This window comes from Epinephelus lanceolatus, chromosome 12 (genome assembly GCF_041903045.1).
Source record: "Epinephelus lanceolatus isolate andai-2023 chromosome 12, ASM4190304v1, whole genome shotgun sequence".
In the NCBI taxonomy this organism is placed as follows: domain Eukaryota; kingdom Metazoa; phylum Chordata; class Actinopteri; order Perciformes; family Serranidae; genus Epinephelus; species Epinephelus lanceolatus.
In genome coordinates, this window is record NC_135745.1 from 34,546,967 (window position 1) to 34,559,681 (window position 12,715).

Here is a 12,715-nt window from a genome sequence, read left to right on the forward strand (position 1 = left end):
CAACTGCAGTCATTTGTTTAAACAGCATACAGACTGACGAGAGAAAGTACAACAAAAAGCTAAAAGTATATTCGAGGTTGAGGATCACTCTTAAAGCTCATCTGGGTCGAGCCTTAAGCTATATAGCAGACATGTGAACTCCATGTGAGCCAGTTCGCAGCCCCTGATCCTCAGCTTGGCCTTTCTGGCTGTTCCAGAGTCGAGGCTTAAATCGAAAGGTGACTGTGCTTTTATCCATCAGGGCGTCTCAGCTTTGGAACGACCTGCCTGAGGAGATAAGGCTCACCTCGCAGAATCAGTGACTTTGTTTAAATAACTTCTTAAAACTAAATTTTATAGACTTTCTTTTATGTGATGTTGTCGTCCTTTAATTACTTTTATCATCTTTATATTGCTCTCACTGTTTTTATTTGTTTGTATCATTTATTAATAATTACCAGCTGCAACACTGTAGTGATGGCTTGTATTGTTTTCACCATGTGAGTGTGTGTGTGCACGTCATCATGGTGAAATGTGAACCTGGAGACGCCTATTGTAGCGGAAACCAGGGATGTTCCTGGTAACTAATTCCCATGTCGACTAAATGAAAATTTTAATTAAGATGATTCGACTGGTCTAAAAAAGTACTGCCAAACTGCACTGGTTTTGTGAGAGGACACCTCTCCAATTTCCTACCGTGCTGTTTTAAAACTTGGGGAGGGTGACTGCTGTCTGACGGCTCTGTAGCAACCACTAGTGGTGGGTGGCTACATGACAGTTCAGTGGCCTTGTACATAAATATAACACTACTGGGTTTAACCGACTAATATTTGTGGTGCCGACTAGCGAGGGGGCGGACGTCTAATTGCGCGCATCCCTAGCGGAAAGGTGTTCTGAGTATTTTAGCAGGTGTCTGATCAAGTTCAAAGATGGGAGTGGTCCAAGCAAGGGCACCCGACGTACGGTGGTCGAAAGTAGGAAAGGGTGGGCATTAGGCTTGTGCCGATTCCCGGTTTAACCGGTTCGGTCCGGTTTAAGAGCTCCACCCGGTTTAATTCACGTCAACCAGATAAACCGGGTGGGGCGGGGAGCTTTTCACATCAGCGGCGTGTCAAGGGACTATATTCAACTTATCTTGCATTGAAACATTTATTATGACAACTTAATAAGGTTTATGTATGTTTTTAAATGAAGTGGAGGAGCCTACAAGTGTTTAGTTTAGTTTGTCTGAGGCTCTGCAGACTGCGAACTCCGCAGCTCCGCTCAGCTGTCTGCTGCTGCTGCGAGATTAGTGTCCTTCTGCTTCTTCTTCTTCTTGTGTAACCTTGTGTGTATTGGCGGTTAATATAGTATTATCGCCACCTAGTGGATTGGAAGCGCATTACACCTATAATAGGCTTTTATTGGGAAAAATAGCTCAAATGCGACCCCCAGTGGTAAAAGTAGGTATATAATTCGATATATCGGTTCGGTTAGATATTTGGCTTTAAATCCAACCAGTTGGAAAATTTTCAAACCGGCACAAGCCTAGTGGGCATGCTGCCCCACCACTTTACCACTTTACACTCCTGGCCCACATTTGTTTTAAGTCGTGTATTGCTGATTGATCCCATCGCAAAATGGGTTTTGTCTTGTTTTTGTTTGGCTTTGTGTTGTTGTTAATGCCTTCTTTGGAGGATCCTGCTTTGGTGCGTCTGTTGAAGCACTTTGTAAACTCACTTTACAAAGTGTTACGTGAAGTTATTATTGTACTGTAAATTGTGGAAATGTACAGTTTCTGCCGTTCCTAATGTTAGTAGTACTACAGGATATCAATATAACAAGAATTCTTGTGTGGATTCATATATAGCTGATTTATCTGTGTGGGGATGAAACAATTCTATGCAACCATCCCACAGATCAGAGTGTGATACTTGAGCCCACATGGGGGCATGTTGGACAAAAAAGGTTGGAAACCACTGTTGTAAATATCAAATATAACGACCAGTGTGAGGGGTAACATGTTGAAAAGTAATGTGCCACAGTGGTCACTTTACATTTGTCTGTAATGCAAGAATGTAACACGGTACTGTCATTGATTCAATAATCAGAATACAGTTACGAATCAAACAATTACGTTGTTAATAGTGTTACATAAGTCCTCCAGTTATCTGCAAATTGGGCCGATAAAAGATAAAAATCAACCAACAAGGAGAAACCAGTGGTCTTACAAACTCTTTGAGAGACTTGTCCTCATGAGGTAAACCTACTGCTTTAATGATTAACACATCAAATAAGCTGGACTAATTATCTATAAAGCTGTTGTTTGATAAGCGAGCCACTTGCTTGAGTTTATTTGAGTGTGTTTGGCCCGTTAAATGCCGTTCATACGCCGATTAAATACATGTGTATTTTTCCTGTTAGTCTGTCATTATCTAATGGTGTCAGGAAGGCTCTCATATTATTTTCATTAGGTCATTAGGTTTATGGAAAGCACTCTGAATTGCTTTGTTGCTTGAATGTGCTGTATAAATAAACTTGCCTTGCGTTGCCTATTGATGAAATAATTTGAGGGAATTATATTTGTATGAGGCCGTGTTAGCAGGCCAACCTCTGTTATATGGTTTTATATATTGATGTAGTTTTATTCTGAGGCAGTTATCCCCTGCTAGCAGAGCTGTCTTAACCCGTTCACAACCCAATTATGTTCCAAACATACACAAAGAAAATTGTGTTATTGTGGATTTCTACTCTAAATGCACTCATAAATCATTAGCAAAAAATATTTTTGATTAGGATACTTTATTATGTGTTATTTTTTCTGTCCTTTTCAGTGGACGAGAATCTAAATGCAGAAATCACCTAACGGTAAAAATCCCAATAAATAAACAAACAAAAAACATGAGATTATTTATATTTCATGAATTGTTAACTCATATAAATGAATAAAGGGATGCTTTAAAACACATTACATATATACACCGATCAGCCAGAACATTGAAACCACTGACAGGTGAAGTGTATAACTTTGATTATTTTGTTCTAATGCATTGTTCTGCTGGGAAACCTTTGGTTCTCGCATCATGTGGATACCACCTGACATGTTCCACCCACTCAAACAGCGTTGCAGACCAAGTACCCCCCCCCCAATGGCAACTGTACTCCCCAATGGCAGTGGCCCCCAGCAGAAATTAGCAGCATGCCACACTGCAAAAACTGTTAAGAAATAGCCTGTGGAGCGTGACAAAAAGCTCAAGGTGTCGACCTGGCTTCCAAATTTCCCAGGTCCCAATCTGCTCAAGGATTCTTGTGATGTGCCGGTACCCCAGATGTACCCCTAATCCAAGGTGGGGCCTCCTTGGATCGGACTTGGCTCTGACCTGTCGAGGCATGGACACAGGATCTCTGGGAGTGTCTTGCAGTGTCTGGCACCAGTGCGTTGGTGGCAGATCCATTTAGTCCAGTGGGTTGTGAGGTGGGTTAATGGCACATGCCACAGATGCTCATTCAGAGTGGGATCTGGGGAATTTGGAGGCCAGGTTGACACTTTGAGGTCTTTGTCACATTCCTTGGGCCATTCCTGAGCCATGTTTGCAGTGTGGCATGGTGACGGAGGGATGTTGTGTGCTGTAAATTGTAATGGACATGGGATCTGAATGGGTTAATTTTCTTATTGATAATTAAGTAAGGTAATGCATTACTTTAAAAAAAAAAAAGGTAACAAGTAAAGTGTAATAACTTTTTGACGTAATGACCCCAACATTGATAACAACATACAGTGTGTCAGAAGAGGACATGAACAGTGTTAAACTCTTTAAAACCTGGAGCGACATCACTTTTCTTGTGCTGCTTTCAGACGACTTTCGCAAGTATTTAACATAATGAATAAGACCACAGCTTGAACAAAAGAAGCTTGGCTGAGCGTCTAAAATCAGCTGCATATAACAGTATGTTAACGGTAAAGCCAGTTTCTCTCTCCATCCTTTGCTCTTGGTTCATTCTCAGTTAATTCATCCCCTGGAGCCCAGCTGTCAGTCTGACTGATTTTCTAGTCATAACCTCACTGTCTGAACAATGTCAGCTCACATCTACATTTACAGGCTGGTCCGTTCAGGAGGTAGAGGCATGAGTGTGATGCATTTAGTGGTGGCTTTATCGGTTGTGCTTGTGGATGGATAAAGGCTGAGCAGCTGCAGAAAGTAAAGACTTATTTAGAGACTTATTTATCTAAAATACGTGTAAGCGCAGGACACGGTTGGTCGATCAGCATTAGTCGATAAAAACGAAGAAGAACAGTCTCATTAGGCAGTTTCAAAGCTTCAGAGCCTCCATTCATGCATTCATTCATTAATTACAAGTGTTGAAGACTGCTGAAAACATAAATGAATGGTTAGATAGATCATTCCAGTTATAGGCGTTTCTCTTTTATCACTTTTGATCCTCTAATTATAACAAACAAACAGCTCAAGTTGTAGCATGTGGTGCTCAGGCAGCACATCAAGTCTTACCTCACACTCGACTCCACTGAGGTTGTGCATAGCCAGATCTTCATGCCTCTGTGATCTATGAGGCCCTGTGCAGGCTCCCCCGCTCCAACTCATGGAGCCCTGAGCATCAATAAACGGCCGATGAAAATCAAGCTGCTAAGCGGCCGGTTCCCCAATTAAGCCCTGGTGTTTACAGCCCTATCACAGAGAGACTCTAACTGGGAGATCTGGGTTGCACCTCCCTCTTATTCAGATGCCTGCCAGGGCCTGTTAAGTTTCTGGGTTCAGTGAGATGTAAAGAGACTCTCGGAGCGCATGGGAGGCTGGGGATGGCTCACAACGCCGCTTTTCATCAGCCTCACCCCGTCACCAGCTCTGTGCTCAATCCTGTGGAGGCATTAGCGGACGGATGGGGTGAGGTGAGGAGGAGAGGAAGCAGGCAGACATGTATGCTGTTCAGCTGTGTTCAGCTGCACAAGAATCAGATTTTCTGACATTTGTGCAGCACTTCTGATCTTTTCATTACTGTGTAAGCAGAGGGGGAACATGAATAATGAAATTAGATTTCTGTGTCTCGTGCTGGATGTTCTATTTAGTCGTCAGACTCGTCTAGACAGCTAGATTGAGCCTTAGAGAAGAAATAGTTTAATTCTTTTCATGAGTTTTTAGTTTTTGATGTACCGTGGTCACAATGAAAAAACTTCGTTTTTTTTGTACCTAATTTGCTCGTAGAAAAACGCTACAATTAGGGAATACTCCATGTGTAGGTTTTGCAGCTTGGCAGACTCATTAAAAGTCTTCACAAAAGTTCAGAGAAGAGCCCTCGAGCACTTCTGGAGAAGCGATTCGGGCGATTTTGCAGAGAAACCACCATGGACTTCACTAGAATACACCAAAAGCATGAAACAGAGGAAGAAAACACCGGGATTTAGCAGAGTTAGAAAGCTGACTTACTGGAGTCATCAAATCATTTTATGTTTACGACAGTGATGGGATCGACTGCCTCGTCTAGTAGCTTCAGTAAGTCTGAGCTCCAGATCCTCTGGAGTCCAGAAAGAGGCTGGGACTCTTTACTCCAACAATCATGACTGTACCAGGCTCAATCACATTGTTCTTAAATATGTTTGCATAATTAAACTTCAAATTTATAATTTACATGCTTTCTTATAAAAGAATTGTTGTAAATCTCACTATACAATATTTAAAAGACTACATTGCTGCTGCTAATGTCCAAGAGCTGTATGGCAATGGTCAGATCTGAATAGGCTGCAGAGTCAACGTCTGAAAGACCCATTTTTACTTGAATTTGCACACCGATTAAACCTCAGCTTTACCTCAGCCTTATTCTTAACCAAACTATATTTCTCTCCAACGTATGGCAAGATTGTTTACATGATAAACCATATAAAATACAGTCTCCTCTCTCTTTAGTAGATATAGCAAAGAGATGCATTAATCTTCTTTCAAACAGAGTGGCGTGGAAATTGTTAAAGGCCTCAAATAGATAAATCTTCAGCTCTAAATAATATCAGAGGTGAATATCTCGAGTTAACTGGACAAAAATACAGAGCTTTAGTTTCAGCTCTTCCTTTAATTAGTCAGTGAGTGTCAGCTGTTGTAATTGGCAGAAGGTGAGGAAGACAAACTCAGAGGGCGTAGTGGCACACAGAGTAAATACCAGCAGCAACAGGTCATCGTGCCAACATGAAGTTTCTCCTTCATCATTTCAGTTAATGACAGTAGGCTGAATGTTAGCGCTTGTGTGTGTGTTTGTCTGTGAATTGTGTCAGCTTTTTATGCCTCAGTGCTGCTGATACTGTTTTTGGGTTGTCTGTCTGTCTGTCCCATTCTCGTGACGCTGTTTCTCAAGAGCGCCTTGAGGGAACTTCTTTAAATTTGGCACGAATGTCCACCTGGACTCAAAATCGATTGATTAGATTTTGGTGGTCGAAGGTCAAGGTCACTGTGAAGTTGCATCAGTCTCATTCTAGCGAGCTCAGTATCTCCAGAACAGCTTGAAGGGACTTCTTCAGTTTAGGCACACACATTCAGCTGGATTCAACAATGAACTGATGGGATTTTGGTGGTCAAAGGTCAAGGTCACTGCAGTGTTGCATCTGTCTCATTCTAGTCAGTGCTGTATCTCACAAACAGTTTGAGGGCAATTATTTTCAAATTTGGCACAAACTTTCATCTGGACTCAATAATGATTGAATGATTAGATTTTGATGGTCAAAGGTCAAGGTCACTGTGACCTTGTGTCCCTCTCATTATCATGAACGCAATATCTCAAGAAGACCTCGAGGGAGTTTCCTTAAATTTGGCACAAACATTCACTGGGACTCAAGCATGAACTGAATAGAAGTTGGTGGTTGAAGATCAAAAGTCAAGGTCACTGACCTCAAAACATAACTCAGAAATTCTTGTGCCAATTATGACAACATTTCACACAAATGTCTAATAGGATATAATGATAAAGTGATTCGGTGAACGCACTGGTGCCAGTGAAATTATATCCAAAAGGTCAAAGGTCACCTTTACTGTGACATCATTATGTTCTGCATTAAACACTTTTCTGGCCATTACTCAGTGTCATATCTTAGAAACACATGGTGAGACATTTGCTCAGATACTGAATTGGTGACACCTTGGAACTGTGGTGATTGTGTATATCTTCTGTGCTGTTGGGCAGAAGGTGTGTGTAAAGCATCTATGTGTTCACAGACATGAATATAGATTGTAAATGCAACTTAACTTGATTTGCAGAGGCATACATCTGTGAGGTGTTGGTTCTTGTTAGTTTATTTTTTATCATTTTGTATTTGGTTTTGATCTCGCTCAACTTGAGACTTAAGTTTTTTATGAGTAAGCTGTGAACACATGCCTTGTTTGTTTGTACTTTTCATGCTCTTAATTTAAAAAGAAGCAAAAAGAGAGGATGCCATGCAACACTAAGCTAGCAGGAGTAATAAAGCTAACTGCTAATTAAATACTTTTGTAGCTTGGCTAACAGGAGTTTCTTTTACTTTTCTGACCACTAGATGAGATGAACCTCAAGCAAGTGTGAGCTCGAACCCGATGCTGGATCCAAGGTCAGATAGACCCCACGGTGACTGGAAAAGCCTTGTGGGTCCTCTGATGAAGACTGTTGGGCTGTTATGATGTCACAAGTTCATCGCTGGTGACTGGAAAAGCTCCTTGGTGCTTCGGACAAAGATTCTAGCCGCTGCATCTCTCCAGAACTGTAAGTACAACTTACAAAACTCTCTGTGGCACTAAATCACTATCAGGCAGTTGTTTGTTTTGAAGCATTTGGTACAGTGAAAAATGGTAAAAAACTAGCCAGACTCTTGGTATTGCTTTTGTATGAACTAATTCAATTTGAAAAAGTTAGTCAGAAGCAGTCTTACTGCTTTTATTTGTTTTCATTTTACTCACCAAAGCTCACATACAGATCTCTTTTAATCAGAGTTTACAGCTTAACACTGAGGCAGACTGACAAAATTGTCCTGTAATCAAAACCTGCGTATAAAAGCCGCAGCATGTAGCTTTTAAAATTACATGCATTTTTTTTGGTTCTAACTTTGTGGCACTTCTTGACCGAATCCAATCAAAAATTATCCAATATCAGCTACTTTTTTTATGGCAATTCAAATATGAGGAAATCATCAGTTTGTCATAAAATAATTAGAGCTGACCTCTCTTCAAGTGTCTCAAAATCTGTACAGTTAATAATTTCAAATTAACAGTCACAATCATCCTGAACAGCATCACATTGAAAATTTCAGTTAATCTCTGAAGGAATACATTTATTCACCTCATTCATGAGTGATTAAAAATAAGGACATTTCTAGGGTGCCCATTAGCTTACGCACTAGAGCAGGTGCTCCATGTACAAAGACTTTGTCCCCCCCCCCTTTCACACTAAAACAACTGTCCTATCAATTTAAAAGCAAAAAAGCCCTAAAAATATCTTTAAAAAAAAAGAGAGGACATTTTCAGTGTATTTAAACATTTGATCTAGTCTGAGTGGGTGGAAGTTCGCTGCATAGATTAGCCTCCCACTGGGCAGAACGAGCCACCCGCTGAAGTCCCGCCATACCACCTCCTGTTGTATAGCAGTTTTCAAGTGCACCGTTGCTGTGGCACCGCCAAGAACGATTGTGATTTGTTGAAAGAAATAAAAAAAGCCGGGGCGTTTTTTTCTCCAATCTTAAAGTGAGAATCGGCGCAGCCAGACCTTTCTTTTCTTGAGAAAGGTCTGGTGAGTGAGACTACATTTGAGCTGACTCCCTCTTTACAGTAATGTGCAGTGATACTGTTTTAAAATGTATATGCTCATAGGAACATTTTGAGAAGAAATCCATTGCACCTCTCAGCAAACCTAAAATGGAAACATTTTTTTTCATGTCAGGACTGACTAGATATGTATAATAAATAATTGCTGTAATGCGAGTCTTTCTATATCCTAGATGGGCTTGGAAATCCAAGCGGTGGCTGGTTGCTGTGGTGCTGTTCTGTCTTTTTTGTCAGTGCGCTGTCACTGTCCTCTTTTTGAGCTCATCAGTTATAAACTTGTTTTATTTACTGCGTGAGAAAATGGACATGTGGCATGAGAGTGTGTGAATAGTGCTAGTTGTGTGAGTCTCGTGGTCATTGCATGAGAGCTGAGGTGTAAGAGTTTAGTTTTTAGTTGAGAAATTTGTTTAGGCTTGAAGTGCCCGATGTGAGTTTGGGTTTAATTTTGAGTCTTTGTGAATTTTTTTAGTTGACTCATGTTGCTAATTGGTGAATAGCTATAAGGCAGGGCTGTAAGTGAATAATCCAGAATTGTAGTCAATAGGGATGTCCCGATCCAGCTTTTTCACTTCCGATCCGATACCGATATTACAGCCTTGAGTTTTGGCCGATACCGATACAGATCCGATCGAAGTGCGTAGTCATGTCATGTCAGTCATGTTAGAAAAGGTTTGATCAAGCGATATTACTCTAACAAGAACAACTACTAAATCGGAGTAGATAGAATGATCCACAACAGTTGGTATGAGAAACTGACCTGTTTATTATTAACAGGGTTAAATAAACAAACTTTAAACTTGAACATTAACATTAAATAAACATATAACTGGTTTGCTTTGGCTGCTTTGGCCCCTTAATAAATAAAAAATAAATCAACACAAGAAATCTTTAAAACGTCTAACACTGAAATTAAAATAGGAGCAAGACTCCACAAACAATGCAGCCTTTCCTTTTCAGTTATTTTTGTAGTGTCAGTGCCAGCCTGGTGCTGCTGTTTCCTGAGTGTCTGCATGCTGGCCTGGTGAATTGATAGTTAGTGCTGGAGCGGATCACTGGAGTGGACTGCTTGAATTGCGGAGCGCTGGGCTGGATCAGACTCTATGAAAAACTGGATCAGAGTTCTTGGATCAGCATTTTTCCATGCAGTCCGATCCAATGCCGATGCACGTTTTTTGCTAATATCGGCGGCTGATACCGATCTGAATATCGGATCAGGACATCCCTAGAAGTCAAGTAGTTACATCTGTCAGCAGGTTGTAATGATTACACTTTTATTGGGTACATTTGGGGGAGCCTCTTTGGTGTGTTAGCCCAAAGCCCCTGTCATTGTCACCTGAACTCAGTCCACGATGTCTTAAACACAGTGGAGGGTGGTGAGGTGCAGTACACCTAACTTTGCTCTCACCTCACACTCACAACCGTCCTGTAAAGCTAGGGCTTGGCAACCTATGGCTCTTTAGCCTCTCTCCAATGGCTCTGTGGCTTTTACGCATGAAATAACAGGAGTAACTCTGCAACAGTCCAAAATAATAATGTGGAATTATTCTAACCACAAATATATATTATCAGCCCAGCACACAGATTAAGATGAAAATCAGTGTGTAAGAGGTACAATGTCTTTGTTCGTGGTACAACATATTATCATGTTCAAAATCAACTTCTCCTAATTTGTTTTGAGATGAGATCAAACCTCACATAGCTTGAAAGGTTCAAGTCATTTCTGCCACCCAGGCAGGTTCAGCTGACTGTGTGGTCTGTGGTTTTGTTTTGAAATCGTGTTCTTCCAGCTGTCTGAGAGCTAATTATTGTCAGCTGTAGATGTGGAGTAGCACTACAGCAAGTTGCCTGCTCACTCACCACAGAAACACACAAAATACATAAAAGGTTTGAGCTGAAATAATCTACACAGTTGTAATTTTGACAGCTGCCGCAGGTCACAACTCACAATCTGATAAATAATATAATATTATGGAACAAGTAGCATTCTGGATCAACATGAAACACTTAGTTCATGCTGCAGCTGTTAATTTACCCCCTCTGCTGGGCAGAATAAAAAATAATAACCATATTCCATGTGCATTCATTTATGATGACTGTATGAAAATGTTTTGCAAGTAACACCACAGAAAAGAGTATTTACTGTCGTATGGAAAAAGCTAAACGTCGCTCTTTATGCACTGGGGAAAGTGTGAGATATCCATCATGTAAGAAGTACAAACACAGGCTTTACTGCAGTGTATGAACCCAGCAGACTGTGGCAGTGGTGTCGTAAACTCAGCAGGGTTTATCATTCGTTATATTAATCATACAGTATAATGATGTTCGTTGATCCTGATAAATATGACCAGTGTCTGCTCTCTGTGGAGTTCTGTCATCAGTTAAAGGATGTGTAGACTCACAAGTCAGTCTTTAGACACTTTGCATAACTAAAGACTGATGACTTTCTCCCTGATTTTGTGTTTAGATGGTCGGATACAATTTCAGAGTTTTAAAAAACTCCCTACGTTGCAGAACCAATAGTAAATCTGCAGGCCGGTCCTTCGGTGGCTCGCTGAACTCTTGTGCTTGTAAACATAGTCCCACTAGAAACACGTGTAGCGGTACAAAATGGCTCAGCCGTGCTCGCAGAAAACGCCGTCAAAGTTCAGTGGATGTTTGTCGCGTTTGTGGCGACACATTCTCGCCAACTAAAAGAAACAAACATAATCTTTTACATCTCTCTGTGTGTTTGTTTCCTTGCGGACGAGAAAAGGGGGAGCGCAGATTTCCGAGAAGGCGTGTCCTTTCCAAAAATGCAAGAGGCGTTGCTTTGTTGCCGGCCGTTTTCGCCGGTGTGTTAAACACACTTTAGAAAGGAGTGTCCCCAGACTATCAGAAGGCAGAGATCTCTGATTGTCTGGTGGCGAGACTCAAGGATGTGTTGAGTAAATTATTTATTAAAAAGTTTTATAATATTGCAGGGAAAGAGGAAAAAAACAATCTTCTGTTTGGGTATTCAGGGACGAGTTGCTGTAAGACTGAAGCCACTCACAGCAGTTTGTGTCCAACAAAAGCTCCACTCGTACACTTCCTCATGACTGATGGAAAACCTTGTCAAACTGTGAGCATTGTTTTCATGACGCAGCTGTTCATGAGAAGTGTTTTGTTTTGATAAAGGCTGAACAAGAGCTTATCTCTCTGACCTTTACTACACTACCAGTGCTGTGTTGCTCGTTTATTTGTGTCTGACTGTAATGTATTCACAAACTTCATGCAGGCTCATTATTTACCCAGTTGTTTCTGCTGACCAGACATTTGAATGGATAATTAATGGATAATTAGAACACGCAGTAATTAAACAATGAATCTCAAAACTGCTGAATTGAGGGTTGTATCTGTTTTTGCGATCAAATCTGTAGCTGCTGTAATGCATGTGTGTGTAGTTGTGCATGAGGTAAGATGCTCAAACTGGCTTTTATTATTATTAGAATATATTATTTTTTTAATCAAACAGTTAGTGGTCCGACCCAGTTGCCTTAATTAATGCTGGCATCGTACGTTTCTGCAAATCATGCATATGTTATAAATGCCATTGTTATGTTTAACTTTACATTTCAACAGCTCTGTGGTTAATGTGTGGTTACATTTAGGCACGAAAAACCTATATAGGCCTATATTTTATCTACAAGTGCACGTCACACACTGAGCGAGCCGCCTGTTAATGACGCTGTGGGCTAATGGGCATGTAGCTACTTCCATGTTTCAGATGATAAGTCATGTTTGTAGTCGACCAATGAAGATGAGTTTACATATCACCTTGGGTTCGTCCTTCACCTTCTCAGAATGATCCTACACTTTGGATTTCCTGCCCGACATGTTATTAACTAGCCTGTGGAATAGCAGTGGTGGAAATGCAACGATGACTTACTAAAAAAACAACTGGTTGTGTTGTTTGTTTGTCTCGAATAGTAGGCTGCAACTTGGCAGCCATC